This window comes from Tamandua tetradactyla, chromosome 7 (assembly GCF_023851605.1).
Source record: "Tamandua tetradactyla isolate mTamTet1 chromosome 7, mTamTet1.pri, whole genome shotgun sequence".
NCBI classification, from domain to species: domain Eukaryota; kingdom Metazoa; phylum Chordata; class Mammalia; order Pilosa; family Myrmecophagidae; genus Tamandua; species Tamandua tetradactyla.
The window spans coordinates 100040973-100068132 of NC_135333.1; the positions used below are offsets into that span (position 1 = coordinate 100040973).

A 27160-nucleotide genomic window follows, 5' to 3' on the forward strand; every position below is an offset into this window, starting at 1 on the left:
AATGTAGATGAGGGGATCCAGAGGCTTAGAGAGATTGGAATGTTAGAGTGGATTTATCATTCAAAGCCTGCTCTTACACCCCAGCAATGTCCAGAGGATGCACCGTTTACCAGAACAATGAGAAATAAATTTGTGAGACTAGCACCATCATCCCTAAAGAGCTCTGTGGTTGCACTTCTCTGTAGGTCAGATATTACTAAGGAACTGCTGTCCCTGAGCTGGAATCCTTAAACACAATGGAGATGACAGGATCCAGAGTTGGCAGAAGCCAGGTGGCAGCACTTAATCACCAAAGACGGGATAGATGTGGCTATTATAATAGACAACAAATTCAAAGCAGGCATCAAAACTATATGACACACAGGGATTTGTGGCATTGGCTAGTAAATCATGGGGTACCTAGAAATACAATAGAAGGGCAGTCTACTAAATTCTTGTTCGAGTTGTATAAACAAAAGAGTTCTAGGTCAAGTGAACAGAAGTCTAATCTGAATTACAAAAACACAGTCACGGCCCCTTAATCAATTTCCAGACTTGAAACAGTTTACAGACCCAGAGCCTCTTGAATGAAGGTGAGGCCAGGTCCCTTTGGGGGACAACTCTGTTACACTGCCATGAATTTATACCGTTAATCTTCCTCCAAGTCTTCCCCAAGGAGACCGACAGCCTTTACCAGGGTAACTGTGCTTTGGGGAAAAGGAAATGACCAGTTATTTCTGGGATTATTAGACACTGGTTCAGAAGTGACATTAATTCCAGGGACCCAACACGTCACTCTGGACCACCAGTCAGAGTGGGGGCTTATGGAGGCCAGGTGATCAATGGAGTTTTAGCTCAGGTCCATCTCACAGTGGGTCCTGTGGCCCCTGGACCCATCCTGTATTTATTTCCCCAGTTCCAGAATGTATAATTGATATAGACATACTGAGCAACTGGCAGAATCCCCACATTGGCTCTCTAACTTGTGCAGTGAGGGCTATTATCACAGGAAAGGCCAAGTGGAAGCCACTAGAACTGCCCCTACCAAGCAAAATAGTAAATCAGAAGCAATACCGAATTCCTGGAGGGATTGCAGAGATTACTGCCACTGTTAAGGACTTGAAGGATGCAGGGGTGGTGATTCCCACCACATCCCCATTCAACTCTCCTATTTGGCCTGTGCAGAAAACAGATGGGTCTTGGAGGATGACAGTGGATTATCATAAGCTCAACAAGGTGGTAACTCCAATTGCAGCTGCTGTTCCAGATGTGGTATTATTGCTTGAGCAAATCAATACATCCCCTGGTAACTGGTATGCAGCTATTCATCTGGCAAATGCTTTTTTCTCGATAGCTATTAGTAAGGACCACCAGAAACAGTTTGCTTTCAGCTGGCAAGGTCAGCAATATACTTTCACTATCCTACCTCAGATATATCAACTCTCCAGCCCTGTGTCGTAATCTTGTCTACAGGGACCTTGATCGTTTCTCCCTCCCATGAGACATCTCACTGGTCCATTATATTCATAATATCATATTGATTGGACCTAGTGAGCAAAAAGTATCAACTACTCTAGATTTACTGGTAAGGCATTTGCATGTCAGAGGATAGGAGATAAATCCAACAAAAATACAGGGGCCTTCCACTTCAGTGAAATTTCTAGGTGTCCAGTGGTGTGGGGCATGTCAAGATATCCCTTCTAAGGTGAAGGATAAGTTGCTGCATCTGGCCCCTCCTATGACCAAAAAAGAGGCACAATGCCTAGTTGGTCTTTTTGGATTTTGGTGACAACATATTCCTCATTTGGGTGTGCTACTCTGGCCCATTTATCAAGTGACCAGAAAAGCTGCTAATTTTGAGTGGGGACCTGAACAAGAGGAGACTCTGCGACAGGTCCAGGCTGCTGTACAAGCTGCTCTGCCACTTCGGCCATATGATCCAGCAGATCCAATGGTGCTCGGAGGTGTCAGTGGCAAATAGAAATGCTGTCTGGAACCTTTGGCAGGCCCCTATAGGAGAATCATAACATAGACCCTTAGGATTTGGGGCAAAGCCTTACCATCTGCTGCAGATAACTACTCTCCTTTTGAGAAAAAGCTTTTGGCCTGCTACTGGGCCTTAGTAGAGACTGAACACTTAACTATGGGCCACCAAGTTACCATGCGACCTGAGTTGCCTATCATGAGCTGGATGTTGTCTGACCCACCAAACCATAAAGTTGGGTGTATGCAGCAGCACTCCATTGTAAAATGGAAATGGTATATACGAGATAGAGCCAGAGCAGGTCCTGAAGGCACAAGTAAGTTACATGAAGAAGTGGCCCAAATGCCCATAGTCTCCACTACTGCCACATTACCTTCTCTTTCCCAGACCAGAGTTATGGCCTCTTGGTGAGTTCTTTACAGTGAATTGACTGAGGAAGAGAAAACTCATGCCTGATTTACAGATGGTTCAGCACGATATGCAGGTTCCACCTGAAAGTGGACAGCTGCAGCATTACACCCCCTTTCTGGGGTGCCCTTGAAGGACAGTGGCGAGGGGAAGTCCTTCTAGTGGATAAAACTTCGAGCAGTGCACCTGGTTGTTCATTTTGCTTGGAAGGAAAACTGGCCAGAGGTGCATTTGTATACTGACTCTTGGGCTGTTGCTAATGGTTTGGCTGGATGGTCAGGAACTTGGAAAGACCAAATTGGAAAATTGGTGACAAAGAGGTCTGGGGAAGGAATATGTGGATAGACCTTTCTGAGTGGGCTAAAAACATGAAGATATTTGTGTCCCATGTGAATGCACACCAAAGGGTGGCTTCAGCAGAGGAAGGTTTTAATAATCAAGTGGATAAGATAACCCGTTCTGTGGATACCAGTCAGCCTCTTTCCCTAGCAACTCCTGTCATTGCCCAATGGGCTCATGAACAAAGAGGTCATGGTGGTAGACATGGAGGTTCTGCATGGGCTCAGCAACATGGACTTCCACTTACGAAGGCTGACCTGGCTACAGTCACTGCTGAGTGCCCAATCTGCCAGCAGCAGAGACCCACATTCAGCCCCTGGTATGGCACCATTCCCCGAGGCGACCAGCCAGCTACATGGTGGCAGGTTGATTACATTGGACCACTCCCTTCATGGAAGGGGTAGCAATTTGTTCTAACTGGAATAGACACATACTCTGGATATGGGTTTGCTTTCCCTGCACGCAATGCTTCTGCCAAAACTGCCATCTGTGTGCTTACAGAATGCCTTACCCATCATCATGGTATTCCACGTAGCATTGCTTCTGATGAAGGAACACACTTCACAGCAAATGAAGTGTGGGAATGGGCACATGCTCATGGAATACTCTGGACTTACCATGTTCCCCATCATCCAGAAGCAGCTGGATTGATAGAATGGTGGAATGGCCTTTTGAAAACTCAATTACGGTGCCAGCTAGGTGGCAATACCTTGAAAGGCTAAGGTAATGTTCTCCAGGAAGCTGTATATGCTCTGAATCAGCATCCACTGTATGGTGTTGTTTCTCCCATAGCCAGGATCCATGGGTCCAGGAACCAAGGGGTGGAAATGGGAGTGGTACCACTCACTATTACCCCTCGTGATCCACTAGGAAAATTTTTACTTCCTGTCCCTGTGACCCTGAGCTCTGCTGGTCTACAGGTTTTAGTTCCAAAATGGGGAGAGCTTCTACCAGGAGAAACAGCAATGATTCCACTGAACTGGAATTTAAGACTGCCACCTGGTCACTTTGGGCTACTTATGCCACTAGATCAACAAGACAAGAAGGGGATTACATTATTTTCTGGGGTAATTGACCCTGACTATCAGGAGGAAGTAGGACTGCAACTACATAATGGAGGTAAAGAAGGGTTTTCTTGGAATATAGGAGATCCTCTAGGGTGTCTTTTAGTACTGTCATGCCCTGTCAATGGAAAACTGCAACAACCCAATCAAGGCAGGACTATCAATGGCTCTGAAACTTCAGGAATGAAGGTTTGGGTCACCCCACCAGGCAAAGAACCACGGCCAGCTGCAAAGAACCACGGCCAGCTGAAGTGTTTGCTGAGGCTAAAGGAAACATGGAATGGGTAGTGGAAGAAGGTAGTGATAAATATGAACTTCAACCATGTGATCAGTTACAGAAACAAGGAATGTAATGCTGTTTCGTTCATGTTATACTATTTAAGTTGTAAGATATCAAGTTTAAGGATGAATATTACCCAAGGTTTGCACCCTATTCTGGAGAGATTTAGTGTGTTTCCAGTCATATGCAGGACAGTTGAGTGTTGTTGTGAAAGAAAAAAAAAATGTGTGTTTTATTGTTTTTTATTTAGAAATTAGGTACGATTTAAGGTGGTATGTATAGCTGACAAGCTGACAAGGGGTGCACTGTCATGGTGAGGTTCATGTGTCAACTTGGCCAAGTGGTGGTTGGGCAAGTGCTGGCTTGTCTGTTGCGATGAGGACATCTCATAGAATTAAATCATGATCATGTCAGCTGCATCCACAGCTGATTCCATTTGTAATCAGCCAAAGGGGTGTGTCTTCTGCAATGAGTGGTGCTTAATCTAATCACTGAAAGACTTATAAGGAGGATTCAGAAGAGACAGGCTCTTCCTGTTTCAGCTGTGAGCCTCTCTTGTGGAGTTCATCCAGACCCTCCAACGGAATCATCGGCTTCACAGCGTACTCTGTGGATTTTGGACTCTGCGTTCCCGCGGTCATGTGAGACACTTTTATAAATTTTGTATTTGCTAATATTCCCTGTTGATTCTGTTTCTTTAGAGAACCCTAACTAACACAGGATGTATGAGTGTTTTTCTTTTTTTTTAATTTCTTTTTCTGGAGTGATGGCAAATATTTTAAAACATGATAATGGTGATGTATACACAACTATGAGATGAGATTGTGAGCCATCGATTGTACACCATGTATGGAATGTATCAGTGTGAAGATTTTCAAGAAAAATATTTTAGGAAAGTTAAGCCTATAAAATGTATCACATGAGATTTAGATAACCACGTCAACTGTGTTAGAAAATCTTTAAAATTTTCTGTTGAAAATCACTAAGATCAATCAAAACCAAAAATCTTGAAATTATGAGTTTTATTTATCTCACTAGTTCTAGATATTAATCAAAAATCTTCTCAGGATTGAAAAGATAATCACCCACCCAACTTGGTTGAACAGTTTTGCAATCTCAGGAAAATGAAAGATACAATTGTTGTCAGTTTGAAGATTAAGATAATGACATGTGAATGAGGACTGCTTATGTCTAGGAGCCAAGGAACTCTTTTTTTATGGTTCTTTGACAAGACAGTCCATGTCCACAGCCTTTCAGTGGGATTGTACAGATACATGTCCATCTTGTCCAAGTCGCGACTATCCTAATTCTTTTGTACACCAACTCCTATTTCCACTTAATATGACTCAATTAATCTATTTATTAACTGAATCCTGCATTACTATCTAGCTCACCACAACTCTTAAAGACATCCCTTTAGATTTTACTTTCCCTTTCCACTTTGGTCTTGCTATTAATGCAAAATTCTATATGCTAATAGCAAACTGGATGTTGTATTGCAATTGTGCAAATAATACTTTTCTAAATTGACTTATAGCTTTCCTTACTTTTGAGAACAGAGCCTATCAAAGTGAATTAATATTTTCTTATTCATAATATGTTACCATATTTAATAGCCATTCTATTGTTAATATTGATGAGATTCTCTAGCCTAAACTTGATCCTAGAATATATGCCAAACATTCTTTCTTGAAATCAATGATTTTCCATTTGCCTATTTTCACTAACAGGGATAAAAATTCTGTTTGCAGAAGCATATAAGACTGATTTTCAGCAAAATTAATTGACAGATCAAATATGGAGGGTGTCTTCTGTTATATATACAATAAAATTACCAGTTTTATTTTTTGTTTATCACATCCACTGGCTTGTTGACAACATATAAACGAACAAAAAACTTTCTGCACTATTAGAGCATCAGTAACTTCTGTTGGCTACAACAGCTTACTTCCTGTTCAACTTAGGGATAGTGTTCAACAGTATATACAAATACCATATAACATCATAAATTAGGGATGTGCTTTTCTCATACAAAAAGAAGTCCAGAGGTCAATCATCCATAATTGGTGCAGTGGCTGATGGCAGCTGTGGTTCAGATGTCACTTGACCAGGTAATGATGCCTAGTTCTGTTGTTGTGGACTTGTTGTTGTGGATTTATCACAACATAGATGATATCCATATCATCTATGGATAATTACATCTGCAGTCAGTTAGAGAGAGTGCTTTCCTCAATGAGTGATGTTTCATTTAATTTGCTAGAGGCTTAAAATAGAAAGCTCAATGCAGTACAACCCAAGCATTTCAGCATACCTCATTATAGCACTGGCAGCTCAACCCTGACATTTAAAAATGCAGAAAGGAATTGTCCCAGGGAAAGCTGTTGGAACCCAGAAGCCAGGAGAGAAGTCCAGGAGACATCACCCTGTGTCTTCCCTTGTAAGAGAGAATCTCGGTTGAAAGCTAGCTGCCTTTCCTCTGAAGAACGATAAGTTTTACTAAGTAAATACCCTTTTAATAAAAGCCAATCCATCTCTGGTGTGCTGCATTCTGGCAGCTTTGGCTGACTAAAACAGCAGCCATCAAGGACCAGGGGCGCTTTTGACTTCCTGCTCTCCTTTCCTTGATATGTGACTCTCATCCTCAAGGTCATAAGTGCCTATGGACATACAAAGGTCATTTAAATGACTTGTACAAGAACTGTTAATGGCATAAAAATGTGTTAACAATGTATTAATTGAAAAAACAATAAATAAATTTATACACTTTGTGACCTTTTCATGTAAAATAGTTTCAGCAGGGTCTATACACGCACATAACACTAACAGATTATACCTAATAGGTTATACATAATAGGCTGCCTGTGTCAGTGGAACTGCAGGTAAATTTTAGTGTGATTTTTGTATATTTCTATTGTAATTAGCATGTATTGCTTTTATGATACTAAGGTGTGCTGGTTTGAAGCTGTTGTGTTCCTCCGGGAAAGCCATGTCCTTTTACCCTGATTCAATATTGTAGGGTGGAAACCTTTATTAGATTGTTTCCATGGAGATTAGCCCACTCAATTGTGGGAGTGACTTTTGGTAAGATTACTTCCATGGAAATGACACACCCAATGGTGTGTGTAACCTTTGGTTTAGATGGAGATATAACTCTACCCATTCAAAGTAGGTCTTGATTAATTTACTGGAGTCCTTTAAAAGGAAAAATGTTTTGGAGAAACCTCAGATGTAGACACTTGGAGAACAGGTGCTTCAGAGCCGAAAGAGACAGACATTTGGAGATGAATGGAATGTCAACAGAGAGAACACACACCTAGAAACAGACATTTGGAGATACAGAGCCTAGCAGATGTTGCCACATACCTTCCCATGAGATGCTAAGCAAGCCAGAACCACAGATGCTTAGAAAGGGAACTGCTGGCATCAGAAGCTGGAAGCAGTGGTACTGGGAACAAGGACCAATGGATGCCAGCCATGTGCCTTCCCATGTGCCAGACATTGCCCTTTCTTGAGTCAGGGATCTTTCTCTGGATGCCTTAGTTTGGACAATTATATGGCATTAGAACTGTAAACTTAATATGCTCCATTTAAAAGCCATTCCATTTTTGGTATATTGCATTTCCGGCAGCATTAGCAAATTTAATATACAAGTTAAAATTAAAGTTATAATTTTAAAGGGGAAAATTTAGCCTTCCTGAAAGTTATAACAAATATAATTCCACTTATATACCATTGACCAGAATTGGACCACCTGGTCAACCCTAACTGCCATAGAACATTGGGAGGTAAATATTTCTTCCCCAGATGAATTGGGGTTTTTATGGTAAAAAAGAAGAAACGGGAATATATACAGCCATATATATTTATGGCTGGGAAAATAGCAGTGTTGATAGAAGATGCAGGGAATGTTGAGTTTTGTACTTAATGATTACTCAGCTATATTTGCCTAAAGCTTTATCTGTAAATAGGTGTATATGCCACATAGTTTTATGTTGGTTTGTGTATAAAAGAGAATCATGATATGGTGGTAGAAGTGTGGTTGGTCTTAGCCCTGTGTTCTAAATCTATCTCTATAATTCTTATTTCCTATTCTGTAAAGAATGAAAATAATGCCTATTTGTGTGTGTGTGTGTGATGCTTAAAAAGAATGAGGTGGGTGGGCCACGGTGGCTCAGCAGGCAGAGTTCTCGCCTGTCATGCCAGAGACCCGGGTTCGATTCCCAGTGCCTGCCCATGCAAAAAAACAACCAACCAACCAAACAAACAACAAACAACAAAAAGAATGAGGTAAAATGTGACCTATGTAGAGAGAGACACATCAAGTACTGAACTTACCAATAAGGTCATATTTAACCATCCATAGGGAGGTTATTCTAATTTCCTCTACATTGGATTGGGTACATTTGAGTTCTGGTGATGGGAAACTTACCACTTCTAAGATAATTAATTCTGTTTTCCTAGAGATATCTGACTATTAGAAAGTTCATTCCTTTATCGATTCAGATCTGTCTTTTATTTTATAGCCAAGGCTTACTAAGGTAGAACTTCTCTTGGAATTTAAATGCACTGTATGATAAGCAGAAACTTTTACATTTATAGTTTTGGATTTGGTATGTAATTATTCTTTTCAATATAACTTATGTTTGTTTTAAAGGTAAAAATATTATCTGAAATGTTTTCTGTTGCAGTAATATTTCTTTTTAGTGTTTGTTGCCAGTGTGATTCAAGCAAATAGTAACTTTTATAAATTAACTTTGATATTATCTAATTAATGAATATGAACGTGTCCAGTTTTTCCATCTCCTTTCCGGGCAAGCACATCTGGTACTCAGAAGCATTGCTGCAGTCTCACACAAAGAGGGTTAGTTGATGAAGCTTCTTGAATGCCCCAAGTACCCAATGAAAGCAACTTGGCTTCCTCTGAATACTCTATTTCATGCCCCAAATACTGTGTGAGTGTCTTTCTGATAGTTTTTTTCTTCCTTGTTATCCAGGCCATTATCAAAGGCTTTACTCTATCTATTTGGTGCATAAACTGGATCTCAGGGTATCTTCCAAGCCTGATGTTTTCATGGAATTGAAAGTCAATAGGCCCATCTGCTCCCCCGGAAGTGGCTTTGCCATCTGGCTTTAGGAAATTGGGTCATGTCTTATTGGTTCAAAATGAGCTGGTAGTAAATCTTTCCCATGTTGCAGCACAAAACACAATCATGAAAAGGCTCCTTTTGAAAGGTAGAGAGACTTATCTTTGGAGTGATCCTCAGCATCATTTTACCCACATATGCTTACCAGGTAAGCGTCAGTCCAATACCGCTTACGGAACACCTATTTCATGCTGGATACTTTATGTCCATTATCTTTAATACTCACAAGAACCAGTGTAAATTTTATTTCCCAAGTTAACAAAAGTATTCCTAGGCTCAGACAGATTAAGTGAGATGCCCCAGGCTGTGCAGCCTGGCAGAGATGCATCTTTGGATCTAAACCTGTGTTGTTGCCACGGCCTCTAGACACACCTGCTTTCCACAACCTGCCACCTACTGGTATGTGTCATTCTTTCCTGTTCCCAAGGCATTCACTTATATTGCGACCAAAGGAACTTAGATAAATCTTTGTTAATTTTCCACCTGCAGTGATAAACAGGCTTTGAATAAAAACAAACAGTAATTGTATTCTTAACATTTTGCACAGTCAGAAAGGAATAGAAGAACTTGAAAGACGTCCACAAGTTTCCTCTTAGTACATGCTAGTCATTCTGAACTCTTTCCCAGTTGCAGAGATTGTTTTGTTTACTTATTCAGAAACAATAAATATTAAGCCATCTTACTATTCATGTGGGTCGAAAGCAAACTTAAGTAGCATGCAAAAGCAATTAAAAATAAAAAATAAAGTGATCAATTGGCTTGATCATTTCAAATGACAGGGCTCAGTCAGGAAAGAAGGAAGACTAAGACCCTCTTGGGTTTAAAATAAAAGCACTAAGAGTTTTGTAGGCAGCAAGCTCAATATATTTTTAAACTTAACCCTTTCATCTTTATTGCCCATGGAATCAGAATTTCCTTGAAGTATAACAGAAAGACGTCTCTTTCAAATGTCTAAGTATCAATTCTCCAGTTGAAAGTACCAAACAAATGGTTTAGAGCTCTCAGTTTATTCATCTGAGAAATAATTTGTTGTGGCAAACTGTGTATCAGAAAAAAAGAAAAACAAAACAAATCTTTTCTACCTGGTTTCTAGAAAATAAAATGTTCTTTCTAGCTCTTTTTGAGTCATTCTAAATTGTAAGGCAGAAACTGCATTTACTTTCAGAAGAACTGAAATACCAGTTTTCAGAGGAAATATCTAGATGTATATCAAAATATTAAAATGGCATTAATTAAAGTAATACAAAATAATGATCAGAAATCACTGATTTCACACGTTATTTTATTTTTTTCTTGCAAATTCCTACTTTCCAAAATGAACAGACTTGTAACAATGGGACCTGAGATATGTCATTTTTCATGAAGTTTTTCATAAGACCACCCAGTCTGCTGGAGTAGACTTGAGTTCTGCAGGTTCTGGTCAGAGGGCCAGAGTGTATACAGTTGCTCAGATTCAGCCACACCTAAAAAAATAACGAAGAACTGGGGCCCTGAGATGGAAAATCACATTCTCCTGAATTGGCACTGATTCTGGAGAATGAGACAGAGACTGGAGTTTGGTATAGATTTGAGGACTTTAGAAAGAACAGGGTGGGATATTGTATAGTCACAAAGTTAGTAAATTAAGAGAAGGAAATTGAGTGTTAAGGCTCTCTAAGAGGAAATGATTCATATTGTCCTGCTCTGTCTTGTTTTATTTTGCTATCTGTCCTTCCTAGGTAATATTTTCAATTAACATGTATTAAAATAAGATCTTTATCCTGCTCATTCCTTAATTAGTATTTTTAGACCAGATCTTCTCTCAGAGCAGTAATTGTACAAACGTCTGCCTCTGTGACATCTCCATTAGGGCATCACAAGATTAGAGTCTCCAAAACAGCAATCTTGCATTTTCTCCCAACTCATTTTTCTCTTCCATGCTTCATTTCAGTAAATGACACCACCACTCTTCTGTCAATTTTTCGTGTCAAAAAATCTTCCCTTTTCCTTTACTCACTTGAGCAAGTCCCATTGGTTTAATTTCAAAAAATTTTCTGAATCTACTCACTTCTTTGAAATCCAGTATCATCATCACAAATTATAAGGTACCATCACAAATTACCTAGACTACAGTATTAACCTGTCATTGTCTTACTTTATTTGTGTCCCCTAAAAATCCATTGCTTGCCAACAGTAAGTGAACTTAAAATGTAAACTGCTTGGATAGAGCTTCCCCAATTTTTTTATTCATTTAATTCAGAATTAAATACAAAGTCTCTCAATGGAATCAAGGCCCTGCATTAGCTGGGCCTCTTCATCTTTGACTACTCTTCCCCCTACCCCAACACCACCATCTACTGAGCCTTCCAAGCTCCATCCTATCTCTCTACCTTTGCACATGCTAACGCCTCTGTCTAGAAGGCACTTACACAAAATATCGACATGACTGTCTCATTCTCTTCTGTTAGATCTCACCTTAAATGCTGTATTCTCATGAAGTCTTCCTTTACCATCTTTCCTAAAGTAGATTTCTCATCTGCTATTCCATTCAACGCATGTTTTTCTTTAAAACCGTTATTGCAATATGCAACTCTTAAATGATTTATTTCCTTTCTTGTCCCCCCATTACAGTGCAGGCTCCAAGAGTGTCACTTCACTACTGTATCCCAAGTGTCTGGTATTGTGCCTGACGTACAGAAGATGTTCAAAACTATGTGTTAAATTAATGAATTGATTAATAATCAAAGGCCCTACTTTTAGTTCTTCATACAAGGGAATTATTGAGAAGTCTGACCAAGAGAAGCCGCTTTGGTTAGGGGAAGTCTCCAAGGAGGAGTGCTAGTTAACGACATTCAGGAACAGGAGTTCCTTCAATATTGCTAGTCAGCCTTGCCTTGCTTCAAAGGAGCCTGTTGCATTCCATATATCATTAATCTTACTGACCTTTCAATTGCTCAGTTGTAAAAGAGGTAGTGGAACCACTAACATTTTCAAGAACTATGGAGGTCAGAAACCTCATACCAAATGGAGAAGATTCTCTTGGGCTCTCAATGGACTGCTTCACCTGCTTCCGCTGGCTAGTCATCCTCACGGGGGTGGGGAAGTGATTTGCCACCAGATGGCAGCAAAGAGTTGTTTTATCTTGCATGGCTACCTTTAAACTTTGCCCCAATTTAAGGATATTAAAATGTGCTTGTTTTCCAGATGCATTTAAAATATTAATGGATTTTCCCACTTTCTATTTATATATGTTTACTTCAAATGCACCAATTCATAGATTCAGTGGAAAAATTCCAATAGATAATGGGATATTGTCAGAAAAGAAAAAACACAAAGTTGTAGATTAATTGAATTAAAAACGATAGGTTTCTCTTTCCTAGAAAATTACCTATTTTTCTCTAGAATCTTAGAATAAACATAAAATATACATAAGCTAAATAAGTTATGATGAAGGCCTTTTATATTTGAAGATGAATTAATTCGCTTGACACCAATTTGACTCAAAAAAAAAAAAAAAAGGAAAAGAAAAAAATGCATTGCTGTATCAGGTGTTCTCAAAGTAATGCCCGACAGCTGTATAGTAGTTTTAGTAATCATTATGATCATTTGCTCCCCTGTTAGACATTAACTACTTAGCCTGGCATAAAAGCCTGGCATAAAAGCCTTTTACCTTCTGAACCTAATTAGCTTTATCAACAGTAACTACCATCCTTTCCTCTTCTGTGCTAGTCATGATAAGTACCCCATTCCCCAAACACTTCACTCACTTCAGTGCTTTTTGCTCATGATAGTCCCAGTGCTGGGAATACTTCACTAGCTCTTTCTATCTGACAAGCTCCTACTTATTTTTCAAGTCCTATCTCACAATGTAAAGTCCTCTGGAAGTTTGTCAGCCTTTCATTCTTACTCAGGCAAAAAAAAGACAATGTTTCTTTTAGTTTCTGTAACATATTATATACATGACATTTCATTCAATCATTACTCCAGTAAATTATTATACAAATACTCTGTGCCATGCACTCTACTGGGGTGGGGAGACATGAAACAACTAATTATTAGCATGATGAGTGCTCTGAAAATGTGTATGAAGTGTATCTTTTATGTAGAGTAAAGCTTTCCTGGGAATGAAGCTGAGATCTGAAGCGTGAGTGGACATGAGCAGACAAAGAAACAAGGGAAGGAGCATTCCAGGCAGAGTGAACAGCATGGGCCTAAAACTATCCAGAAGGTGGGCTATATTAATTCAAGAAACCATTAAAAGCCCAGCAGAGATATGACGGAAGGAATGAGGGGAAGAAGGATACTTGGATGAGGCTGGAGTGATAGGAAGGGCTGGTGTATCGGGGTCCTTAAGGCCTTCACCTTAACTGAGGATACTAAACTTTACCCAACAGCAGTATGAAATCATGGGAAGCTTTTAGGAAGAATGCAATAATCAGATGTTGTGTTTCTAATATATTACTTTTATTGCAAAGTGGAGAAAGAATTTGAGGCACACATACATTGGTTTAGAAAAATGTAAGTTGCCACAGTAATAGTCTAGCGAGTTGGGGAGGCTGGGAATAGAAAGAAGTGGAATCATTTGGGTGTTTTTTAAGAAGTAAAAATTGACAGGACTTGGTGATGGTGAGGAGTGAAGGAGAAGAAGGACTCAAGGAGGGCTCTAAAGTTTTCTAGATTGGGCAGCTGGATAGATGATTGTGCTGTTTCCGGAGGTGATTAAATTTTTTATATTACCAATTAGTAATTAGAATTTCATTCATACTCTACTTTTAAAAAAAATGTGGTCAAGAATTATTTAATAAGATCAAATGTGTTGAAATTTCACATCTAGAGTATGGAATTTTTAAAATTCATATTAAAAAGAATTTCTAGGGTTCCAAAGAAATATGAGTTGTAAATTTTTTTGTTATGATAATGAAGGGACATACTGGATTGGGACATGGCAGTGTCAGTAATTCCTGCCGCTATCAGACTCTTCCCCCGCCTGCTTCCCGAAGGAAATATTCACATTTTCACTTCTCTTTGTTTTCTTGTTTCTAAAAGATCCGCACCCTTCTCACCCTTCTGTGTTTTGCATATGTAATGCCTTAAAACTTAAAAATAGAATCTCCAAGCTGCAGCTACTCTAATTGAACATTTAATAACTTCTTTTTTGTGTGTGTTAATCACTTTCTACAGTGTGTGCTATTTTTAGCACCAATTACACTTGTACCTTTTGGCCCAATTCTAATTCGCTTCACATCCCGGACAATCTTTCTGCAGCACTGTCTTTGAAATCAATCAGTGCTTTCAGGAGAGAAAGTTATGCAGTGGGGGATGAGAACTGGGTCAGGGCGAGCATTCTCCCTCACATAATGCCAGATTCTTTTACTTCCAGGTGCACAGATAGGGTTAGATGGGTACCATTTAGAGAGCACAAAGGGGACTTTTAGAGTAGAACAAAAAAAAAAAAAAAAAAAGGGTAAAAACAGTACCTTGGTAAGTAAGGTTATTTCAGACAGACTGCATTGTTGTTTTTGTTCCCAGAATATGAATTTCACCAAGAAAGAAATTGTACCGAGTAAATTTGCTATTAAGAAAAAAATCCTGGTCTTATAAATGGCAGCTTCTGATGCATCTTCCTCATACCCACACTTCATATAGATTTCTGAGAGGACCCAGAAATGACCACGTGACACACAACCTGTTTCTAGGAACTTTTGAAATTTCCATTAATTTTTAATTTGGTAGGATTTGTAGTTGAAAAACATAAGTGAGTTGCCTTTTTTTTTTTTTGAGAGAAAATGTCTGAAGGTAGCAAAATCTTTTTGTCCTTCTCCCATTGTCTATTTTTTTCATTAGTGTTTCATATTTTAAATCAATCAAAAGAAAAGAGTGTCAATATGCTATGTTCACATTGTTTCTTTTTTTTTTTTGCATACTGTATGGTGGAGTCACATTTCATTATTTTTCCTTGTACGTATCCTGTTATTGCAGCACCATTTGTTGAATTTTTGTTCGTTTTGCAGGGAAGTGCATGGACTGAGAATTGAACCCCAGTCTCCAGAATGGCAGGCGAGAATCCCACCCTTGCGCCGCCTGTTCGTATTGATTGTGAAGTGGTTGGAGAGGTCTTCTTTCAGCCTTTTCCCTCTAACCCATCATCCAGGTAAAGTGAGTCAGGTGGGATTTGGGTGGGCAAAATCCCCAAAGAATCTATGAGGTGATCTTAATCGTATATGCTCAGTTAATTCTTAATGTCAGAAAACCAGACTGACTGTGCAGGAGAAAATTTCCACCTCATAAGAGCCTATAAGAGGGATATTTTGGGATTTGGTATAAAATTTGGAGCTAATTCTTCTAACTTTCCATTCAGGTGTAATTTCTTATTCTTCCACCTACCCATCTACCATCGAAGCAATGGGTCTTTACTGTCTTAAGAGCCTTTCAATTATATCTGCAAATGGAGGAGACTAAAAGGGTAAGAAAATAAATAAATTTCTGAACATACTCTTAAGAAAAAAACAACATCAGGAATATTGGTCTTAAAATCCAAGAGGAAAAAAAAATGATTTTGAAGTCCCCAAATAGAAGCTTTGGCTATATTGAGCCAAAACTTGAAGTAAGAAAACGTAGTCATGGGCTGGAAAGCAGGTAAATGGTAGGCCAATTTCTGATCCTCTCCACTATATACATTTCCCTTTTGGTGGCACAGAAAAGAGATCATAAAAGTCCTTTATGGTCTGGGGGAAAGAGCCAGAAGATTGGGAGAGAAGAGCAAGAATATTCTCATATGAGCATATGGGAAAAGGTCTACAGCCTTTGCTTCTTCCAAGGTCAAAATATGGATCAGTTTTGATAGAAACCTTCTAACAGGCCTGAGACTTGGAGAGCAGGAGTGCCCTGCACCCCACTTCTTATCTGGATTGCTAGGAGGGGTAAGTTATGCAAAACACCCCAGTAATAATGGAGTTAACATGGATGCAGAGCAGTTCCAGGCAGAGAGAAGAAGACAACTATCCCTGCTTTCCTGCTCTTCACAGGCCCAGGGTAGTATAAGTGAGCCTCTGGCTTATATCCACGTCCCCTTAAAAATGATGCAAAAGAAGGCTGAGAGGGCCCCAGTGGCATTAGATGGGCTTTGGAACTAGGATGAAGGAAATGTGGAGTGACCAGTATTATCCTGGCAAATGGAGAGCCATGTAGTAGTGTGGGTATCAGTAGCAGATGGCAGAGGGAAAGAACACTTGTCTTAGTTTTCCAGAGTTGTGATGACAAATGCCACACAATGTGTTGGCTTACACGGCAGGAATTCATTTAGCTCATGGTTCTGAAGGCTGGAAATTCAAAATCAAGGTGTCAGTGAAACTCTGCTCTCTATGAAGTCTATAGCATTCTGGAGATGACAGTCCTCCATCACATGGCAATCTCTCTCCTTTCTGACTTCTTCTGGTTCCTGGATTCTCCTCTTGTGCCTTTCTCTGACTAGCACCCAAATTTCCCCTGCCTTATAGGGACTCCAGTGATATGGATTAAGACACATCTGATTCAATTTGGCCTCATCTAAATAGGACCTTTGAAGATCTTGTTCAATAAATGAGCCTACATCCTGACTCACCTTCACATAGATACTACAACGAATGGGTTCACACTTAGGAACAGGAATTAAGAGTTAAGTATATCTTTTGTGGCGTTCATGATTTGATCCCTCACAATGCTGATAATTCAAGACCAATATTGATTATATGTCTTAGTTCAGACCAACTAGGACAGAAAATGGCCATGAATAGATATCACCTACCCCTTGTGGCCTTAATCTATGTAAGCACTTTATCTTCTGAGAAGAAGGGAAGGGGAGCAGACACTCTTGAATTAGCAGAAATAAAAATCCCTTTTAAGTTTATTAGAGATTGAGTTTAATGAGAACTGGCAAGATTAAGATTCCTTATGTCAGTTAAAAAAAAAGAAATTTGGAGGCTAAGTTTAGTTTAGTTAATGAGAAGTCAAAAGAGTTCGGTTTTCACACATCTGAGTGTTGTGATTCTGAGGATCCCACCAGAGGCAGTAGAAACGGCATTGGCAATGGTACTTAGCTTTTGAGAAAATTTTCCTATAGCACTCCAATGGGTGGTGACCTTACCAAAGATGATCTACATAGCTAATTCCTGGCAGCCAATGGACCTCTGTAGATTTGGCCTCATTTATGGTTGAATAAATGGAAATGGGGGGGGGGTAAAAAAACCCAGAAACACAATGTGGGGTTTCTGAAAAATTGCTGCAGCACTCGAAAAGCAAGCATTACCCTAAGGAGCACAGGAACACATACTCCAGGAAATCAATTATTACAAGAAAAGCTTTTTGGCATTCTAAATAGCATAATAAAAAAAAGCCCAGTGAAATAACTTGACTTCAGAATGAGATCAAAAAGGGAGTGGATAAAAAAGTGAAGAGTTCCGCAGCCAAAAAGGCCAGTTCTGCTGATCTCTCGGTGCACTCGTTGGAAGCCGCATGGGGGGAAACGATTTTAAAACTCATAAAGCGAATGCTTTTGGAAATGTAAGAGGAAAAACCAGTGTACCTCTACTTATAAGGACAGAATTTCATCTTGAGATCTAGTTGAACTTCTCACTTCAGAGATGAAGAAACAGGCCTGGGATGGGGTCGGGGGAGAAGACTTGATAGCAATACCCTACGTATTATTTTTCATGTTTGTTCTTTTCTCTGATAACTGCAAGGTCTGTTGAGGGACTCGACTCTGGAATCAGATGACCTGGGGCTTTATCCAAGCTCCTTCGAGACTGTGAGCAAGTGACTTAACTGTCTAGGCCTCAGTGTCCTCAACTGTAGAGTGCATTTAATAATAGGAGGATTATTAATATTCACAGCATTGTCATGCGACCAGTTAGATAATGTATTTAAAATAGCTGGTATATACTAAATACTCAGTAAATATTAGCTATTATTAGAGTATTCTAAATTCAGCTTGCTTTTTGCCTCAGTGACTTACCATCAAAATATACCAGATAAGGATATATACTCATTTTTCTTCATTATCTAGACTTTTTTCTAATTTTTAACAAATCATGTACCATGCAGGTAATTTTTTTTCAAAACCACATTTTCTGCATGCTAATCTATAATAATAGAAAGCAGATTAGTGGTTGTTTGGTTATCATAGATGGAGGAAGGGGCACAAGGAAACTTGGGGGTGATTGAAATGTTCTGATTTTTTTTATTGTGCTCGTAGTTTCATGGATGTTTACATCTGTCAAAACTCATTGAATTGTAACTTTAAATAGATGCAGTTTATTGTACTTAAGTTATGCCTTAATGAAGTTAAAAAAAACCCTTCATTTATGAGACAATCTGGGAAGTGTAAATGCTTTTGGATATTGATATTAAGGGACTATTGTTCATTTTTTTATAGAGAATGTATTGCAATTATTTTGAATTACAAAAGTATTCCTTAGTTTTAGAGATGCCTACAAAAATTTGCAGATAAAGTAATATGATGTCTGATAGCTGTTTTAAAATAATAAAAGATGAAAGGAGTGGATGGGGCTATAGATGAACACATCTAGCCTTAAGCTGATAATCATCGAAGCTGGGTGGTATGTGTGTGGGACTTATTCCACTATCCTCTTTTCTTTTATATGTGTTTGAAAATGTCCATAATTTGAAAGTTAAAAACAAACCCATACATACAAAAACTATTGTTTTACTTCAGTTAATAAATTGCATAAGGCTGAAAGCATTACTAAGTTTTTTTTTTATTTTTGCTGCAGACCACGGGTACATTTTTAATTTAAGGTTTGCTCATAAAAATTGTAGATTCACATGCACTTGTAAGAAATTACAGAGAGAGCCTGTGTGCACTTTTCCCATTTACCCCCAATGGTGACATCTTGCAGAATGATAGTAAAATATCACAACCAGGTTGTTGACATTGACACAATCAACTTATTTTAATTGGCTCTCCGGGCTCTACTTGTCCTTATGCATGTGCATGTGTGTGTATTTAGTTCTACATAATTTTAGCACATGGGTGCATTTGTGTATAAACTACCACAGTCAAGATACTGAACAGCTCCATCCCCGCAAAGGTCCCTCATCCTCCCCTCCTGTAACCACACCCACCTCCCTCCTGCCCTTCTCCTCACCCCTGGTCCCTGGCAACCACTAATGTGTCCTCGATTTCTAAAATGTTGTCGTTTCAAACATATTATATAATTGAAATTATACAGAATGTAACCTTTTGGGATTGGCTTTTTGTCATTCAGCAAAATTCCTTGGAGAGTCATCCAAGCTGTTGCATTTATCAATAGCTTGTTTCTTTTTTGATGCTGAGTAATAGTCCATCATATGGATGTATGTACCACAGTTTGTTCAACCACTCACCACCTGAGGGACATCTAGGCTGATTTCAATTTTTGTCTTTTATAAATAAAACTACTATAAATATATTTAATAAATGAGGAGGGTTTGCAAATTAAAAAAAAAAAAACCCACCATCACCAAATTAAAATGTTTTGCTGAGAGCTGAGGTACCTACCTAATTGATTCTCTGAAAAATGTAACAACTGATATTGGGGTTCAACTTGAGAGTAACTCACTGAATATAGAGGAAAGGACATAGCTAAAATAATAAGCTAGGGGTTGGTAAGTATGGAAGACAGAAAGCAGCAAGCCAATTAAAGAATCAAGGATATTTTTGAGGAAGATTTAAAAACAAGATCATTAAATACAAAGTCGAAGATAATATTTTTGAGCCCCAGTTTCCTTTCCCTCTCCCACCAAGAAAATAAAGATCTAATGACTTTGTAGGTACCTAATTCCCTTTAGGTTTTCAAATCCTTTATGCTTAAGATAGTAAGAGCCATTCTTGTTTCCTAAAATTGAAGCCTGAATAACACTTTATGCAGTCAATGGACTCTCATGAATGGAAATTGGGGATTGGTTATCTGATATAGGTTGGGCTTTTTTTTTTTTTTTTTTTTTTGTATACTGTGTGGTGGGGTCACATTTCATTCTTTTTCCATGTGAATATCCTGTTATTGCATCCTAGGTTGGGTTTTAAAGGCAGTAAGGAATCAGTTGGAAAATGGGACACTGGTAACACAAGCCATGTACTGGTAAAGTAGTTCCTGAAGTTGTCACTTTTGATTGTCTGGAATAAAGTGTCTGCTGAAGGCAAGGCTTTGATGAATAAATTGGCTACTGAAATAGACCATAATGTTGGAAAACAGAAATACAGTAGGGATGGCATGGCTAATTGGTGAGTTTAAAAGAAAAAATGAAATGCTAGGGGTTTTAAATTCTTGGTTCAACCGTGATCGGAAGACTAGGGAGCTTAAATGATTCTCCTTAAAAATAGCTAATATTTCTTTTTCACCAAGTTCTCAGATCTAAATGAATTTACATATGCAAACTATATGAATGAGGGGGAGGCTGTGTGTCATTAAGGAATGATTATGTAATACCTACAAATGCATATTAAATCTTCCTCTTGAGTACATATCACAGTGTGCTCAATAAATGCATGCACTTATCTTGTGGTTATTTACTTTGTTCCTAAATAGTATTTTTTGGAACAGAAAGATCTACATTGTGGCAGAATATTCATATTGGCTCTCTGCCCTAGTGTATTTTGGTAAGAGGTACCAAAATTCTCCTCCTTTCCAAAATATTAAAACACATGCACAGAAATTAATGCCTCCAAAAAGACATGAACTATGCATATCCAGAGAGTTGATTCTTATAAACCTAAATAGTTTAGAATTCCAATTCCAACTGCTGTTCCAGATGTAGTTTCTTTATTGGGACAAGTCAACATGCCCCGTATGCATGGGATATTGTTTTCTAACTGCAAATTCATTTTACTTTATCCAAATTAGCAAAACAAACAAACAAACAAAAAACCCAGCAGCAATTTGCTTCTCCAGGCAGAGAAAACTGTTAACATCCACTGTTATTCCTTGGGGCTCTGCCGCCTCTCTGGCTTTCTGTCATTATTTAGCTAGCAACATCTCACTGCTCACCATATTTGTCTAATACATTGGTAACATCATTCAGATAGGACCTGGTAATAAGAAAGTCCCAGTAGTCTAGATTCCCTGATAAGACACAGATGTGCCAAAGAGTGAGCGATTAAACCCCAAATCTTAAGGGCTTACAACATCAGTGAAGTTTGTGGGGATCCAGTGGTCTGAAACATGTAAAGATGCTCTTTCCAAAGTGAAAAATAAGTTACTCTGGGTGGTGCAACGGTGGCTTAGTGGCAGAATTCTCACCTGCCATGCCAGAGACCCGGGTTCGATTCCCGGAGCCTGCCCATGCCAAAAAATAATAAGTTACTGATTACCACTGAAAGTCCAGCACTTGATGGGCTTCTTTAGATATTTTTCTTATAGATCATTTTGTCTTTAATAACCCAACAGTGATTCACAATATGAAAAAGAAGATTCAAACTTTCCTGTATAGTAGATGTTGACATGATTGCCTCACACAAGCATGATCAAAGGCAATGCAACTGGATTCCAAAGAGCAAGGGTGGTAAAACAGGGCTTCAAGGCTCACAGACTGAAGAGCATATTTAAGAAAAGACTCCAAGGGGTAGCAGGTGGCCAAAGAGACATGAAATATGAGGGACCCTCAAAGGACAGGATGCACTTACTGGGTCATGAGCACCTTAAAGCGTTTCTCGATGGTGATTCGGTGTCTTGAATATTTGTCGTCTGGGAAGAAGTGGGCAGGGTGGGCTGAGCAGATCGGTTGTCCCATGGGGTCAAGCTTCTTCAGCGTATAAACCTGGCCTCCCTGCTCACTGAGGTAATAGTGGAGAAACATGCTCATACTTCAGCCAGAGACACCAATTCCATCCTCAATCATTTCTTTAGATTTTTTTTCTCAAAACTATAAAACATAATTGAAAAAAATAGAAAAGACATACTTAAATAGAAAGCTACCCCATGTTCATTGATCAAAAGACTTGATATTTTTTAGCTATTCCCCAAATTGATAAATGGATTCAACACAATCCTACCAAAATTTTAGCTGCCTTACTCGTACTCGCACCTCCTCATAAATTGACAAGCTCATCCTTGGAAATGCAAAGGATCCAGAGCCAAAGTAATCTTGTAAAAGATGATAGTTGGAGAATTTATACTTCCCATTTCAAAACTTTCTATAAAATCTATAGTAATCAAGACAGCATGGAATTGGAATAAGGACAGACATACAGAACATTGGAATAGAATTGAAAGTCTAGAAATAAACCCTTACATTTATGATCAATTGATTTTGACAAGGGTGATTAGACAATTCAATGGGAAAATAATTCTTTTCAACCAATGGTGCTGGGGCAACTGGAAAGCCAATACAAAGGAATGAAGGTGAACCCTTACCTCATACCATACACAAAACTTAACTACAAGTGGGTCATATAACTAAATGTAAGTATAAAGTTCTTAGAAAACCTTTGATTAGGCAATGGTTTCTTAGGTATAGTAGCAAAAGCACAAACAACGAAAGAAAAAAGATATATCGGACTTCATTAAAATTAAAAACTATTCTGCTGCAAAGGAAACCATCAAGGGAGTGAAAACACAACCTACAGAATAGGTAAAATATCTGCAATTAATATATCTGAAAAAAGATTTGTGTATTAAGAACAATTGCAACTCAACAATATAAAGACAAATAATCCAATTTAAAAGTAGGAAAGGAATCTGAATAGACAGTTCTTCAAAAAAGATACATAAATGGATAAAAAGCAAATGAAAAGATGCTGAATGTCAATAGTCATTAGTGAAATAAAATAAAAACTACAATGAAGTATAACTTCATACCCACCAAGATGACTAAAATAAAAAAGACAGACCATAACAAGTGTGGATAGGATATGTAGAAACTGGAACCTACATATATTGCTGATGGGAGTGTAAAATGACATAGCCATTTTGGAAAAGTTTGACAGTTCCTCAAAATGTTAAACATAGGAGTCTCCATATCATCCAGCAATTCTATCGCTAAGTATATACCTAAGAGAAATAGAGAAATACAGGCATATGTCCACATAAACACAGTACATGAATATTCATAAGTAGAATTATTCATGATAGTCCCAAAGTAGAAACAACCAGATATTCATCATTTGATGAATGGATAAACAAAATGTAGTAAAGCCATTCAATGGAATATTAATCCAGGCACAAAAGATCACATAGTTTGATTTTATTTGCATTAAATGCTCATAATGCACAAGTCCATAGAGACAGAAAGTAGATACTTGGTTTCCAGGGGATAGGAAAGAGGACAGTCATGGGAAGAGGTTGCTGATCGTTATGGAGTTTATTTTGGGGTGATGAAAATGTTCTGCAATTAGATAGTGGTGATGGCTGCACAACTCTTGGCTACAGTAGAAGTCACAAGTTGTGTACTTTAAAAGAGTGAATTTTACGGTATATGAATTATATTTTAATAAAGCCATTATTTTTAAAAAGAAATTCTTGGAAGAGTTAGAGTTTGATCTAGGAAATATATTTTTTCTGTTATTAGCAAAATCCAAACTATAGGTGTGTGTCATGAATGCATCTTCATGATGTGATTTTTACAGTTTAGAAAGTTAGCAAATGATAAAATTACATGATACGAAAAAACATTTTATTATTCAGTGCTTTTTTGGGGGAAGCATTTGTTTAAGGCTATGCATTTTTTGTATAGTGATGACCTGAAAAAAGATAAAAAATTTATTGACAGGTATATGCAGAAAAATAAACTCACCCTGAAATAAGCAAAGTAAAGCAAAGCCAAAAAGAAGCATATGACTCTGGGAAGGAGACAGAAGACTTCCGCGAGCCCAGACCACGGTGATTGCGATGGAGAATGCAGATTAGCTTTCATGACATTTTATCATCTTCTTGTGTCCGTTTTCTGTTGTCTACACTTCCTTCAACGTGCAGCACATTTTCTTTTCTTTTGTTTTCTTTTCTTTTCATTTTCTCCAAATGCTGCTAAGAGAAGTGCTGGTTATTTAACCCCTTGGCAATTAGGTATTAATGCAGTGAAAAGACTAAATCATAGAGAAATCCTAATAATGTTGTCATAATTGTTCTCAGGTTACAGAGTAACAGAGCCACCAAAGTGAAACTGAAGTTTGTAAGTATCCAATAATAGTGTTATATATATATATATATATATATATATATATATATATTTTTTTTTTTTTTTGCATGGGCAGGCACCAGGAATCGAACCCGAGTCTCTGGCATCGCAGGCAAGAATTCTGCCTGCTGAGCCATCATTGCCTGCCCATTAGTATAATATCAGCACCATTCAGAAACACAGTTTTAACCATATCTCCTTGACTATTGTGCCACTTGCTGAGATCAAATAAGTTTGCAAATGGGCAAGTGGTGTGTGTTTAGAATTAAATGTGTTTGTTTTAAAGTAGTGTTAGAATTTTTAAAATAATTTGTGGGGTAGAGTTTATTTCAGAGCGAAGATTCTGAGACTGAAAAGTCTACTTGTTTGATGCTTAAATATGAAAAGAACAAAACTCTCTGAATTTGAAGCCCAAGAAAATAACATCTCCGTCATTGCATTGCAACATGTGAAATCTTTTGAGAGCACAGTCTAGTTTATATTTATTAGAATATTCTTATTGAAGTGGCTATTCATAAATTCTTTGCTCAATGTGAGGGTCTGAAAAACAAAATCTCCTTTGTCTGCTAGGCTGCAGGGGAACTACTATCTCAGGGATTTGGTATTTCCCTTCCTTTACAAAACATTCTCAGCAAACTGCACCAGTTAATTACAGATTGGTAAATTGCTATTATGATAATTGTGACATCGGCAGTGTTTTGAAAAGCAACTGATTTAATAAAATCATGAATGTGAGAACTTAAAAAGATCACACATGCAAAATCCATGCACATCCACCAGCCTCTCTCCTGAGCCACATCTATATGCTTGAATAATAGGCTCAGGAACAAAATGGGTGAGGGTGGCTTTTATGTTTGGGCTTCACCTCACCCAGGCTAATCTGACTAATCATACTGTTAAATGTCCCACCTGTCAAAACAGACACTAATGCTGCCCACAGATAATGTAGGTGCCAGAAAACCTCTGGGGGCAGGTTGATGACTTTGAACCATATCCAGCATTTTGATTTGTCCTCATTGGAACAGTAACCTATTTTGGATTTGAATTTGCCTTCCCTCTCTGTGCTCTGTCAGCCCCTGCATCCATGGACCTACTGAATGCCTCATTTGCCATTTTGGAATTTTATACAATATCAGTTCTAACCACAGAATCCATTTTCTAGGGAAAGAAACGAGGCAGTGTGCAAAAGCCTGAGGACTTCCAAGCTTTACTATGTCTCGCATTAGCCCAAACAGTCAGCCGTATAGAATGATGAAACAGCATATTGACTCAGTTATACCAAAACTGAGGGGAGATAGTACTTTGTGAGGTTAGGAGACTGTTTTGGAGAAAGAATTATATTATTTTAAGCAGTGATTTATATGCTAACTCATCAGATATAAGCTGGTCCTGATTGTAAGAGGTACCATTACTTTAGGTACTATGAACTAGGAAGTAAATAGTACAAGTAAACTATGAGTTGAAATCATTGTACAAAGTTGGCCAATTTCAGAACAACAATAATCTAAAACAAGCAAACAACAACAAAAAATCAAAACTGAATGAATGGAAGTGACTTAAAATAGAAGAAATATGCTGAATGATACTTGAAATTTTATTTCAAGGTTGTACAAGGAAAGGGACTTAACCTGTTCAAATATTTATCTCTTTGTGGTGAAATTTGTTTTAAAAAGAGTGATTAGATAATCAAGAAAAGATGTTCTGATTAGGGATCATTAAACTTCTCATTAACAGCTGTCATTCAGATGACGGGTGGGTGACTAGTTTCCCAGACAAGACTGTAGGCTTATTATAAAGTTCACAAGGCAAGTATATAATGGTGGCTAAGCATTTTCGTTAGAAACACTAATTTCTTCTCAGAAGAAGATTGTGAAATACATTCCAGATTAGATGTAGAGGAATTTTTTTCTTCAAGTTACTGAAGGGAAAAATGCTTTCACAAAGGACAGAACAATGGTTGCAGTTTGGGCTTTTCCTGCAACAGGCAAAATAAAACAGCAGTAACAAACGAGTTACGAGAGAATAACTGTGTTGTTATTATCAAATGGAAATAGAGCTACTATTTCACAATGGGCTCAAAGAAGAATATGTCTGCAGCCTGGGTAATCTCCTGGACTGTCTGCTAGTACCCCTCTAACTAGTGGTAAAAGTTAGTAGGAAACTTTATTGAACATATCATTCAGACAGGATCACCAAGGTGGTTTGTCTGTGTAATGAATGAACAAACATATCAACAAACAAAAAACGCAAACATACAAAGAAACCAACCAGCTAAAGTGTTGGATGAGGGCGAGAGGGATATGGCACAGGTCTCATGACTACTTGCAGAAATTACACATGATTTCTTTTTGTATATGTTATGTATATATTTAAACCTACTAATAAGTCTTTTTACTTCACCCTTCTTTTGAAATTTTTATTTGATGTATCATTGATGTTAAATTTATAATTTAATTTACTCGTTTATAAATAAGGAAACAATCTGGGCTGCTTGCTATGGCAAGGGAGTCCAAAATACAGTGGCTTAAAATTTCTTTCTTTCTTATGTAATATTCTGGATTGTCGTCTAGGGCTGAATAGTGGTTTGAATCTGCCTGGGAACCAATTTCCTTCTATCACCTATCCCATCACTCGGAATACATTCCCTGTGCAGAAAGTCTAAGATAGCTCAACCCCTCATCTATAGTGCAGCCTGTAGGAATGAGGAAAGAAGGGAGCTGAGAAAGAAAGGCTGCAGGTGGCAAATGCCTTAAGATGGCATTTTGGCTGAGCTTGAAGAAAGAGTACCACCTACAGATAAATATAGTGGCTGATGAGTTTTCCGTACTCTCCTTATAGG

General features: G+C 38.2%; 1 long non-coding RNA gene and 1 pseudogene across 4 annotated transcripts in view; one reads left to right on the top strand and one right to left on the bottom strand.

The window, feature by feature from the left end:
* Nucleotides 1–27160, top strand: part of LOC143689895 (uncharacterized) — a 59796-nt gene that overhangs the window by 24297 nt on the left and 8339 nt on the right. For 2 of the 4 annotated variants that reach the window (XR_013178957.1, XR_013178958.1), the window contains exons 2-3: nucleotides 15189–15328; nucleotides 15536–15640. This is a non-coding gene — a long non-coding RNA (uncharacterized LOC143689895). Of the gene's footprint in view, nucleotides 1–15188; nucleotides 15329–15535; nucleotides 15641–24275; nucleotides 24316–25483; nucleotides 25748–27160 lie in introns of those variants that run through there. The other 2 variants (XR_013178959.1, XR_013178956.1) reach the window with 2 other exon arrangements.
* LOC143689893 (H/ACA ribonucleoprotein complex subunit 3 pseudogene) lies at nucleotides 21829–22005 on the bottom strand (annotated as a pseudogene).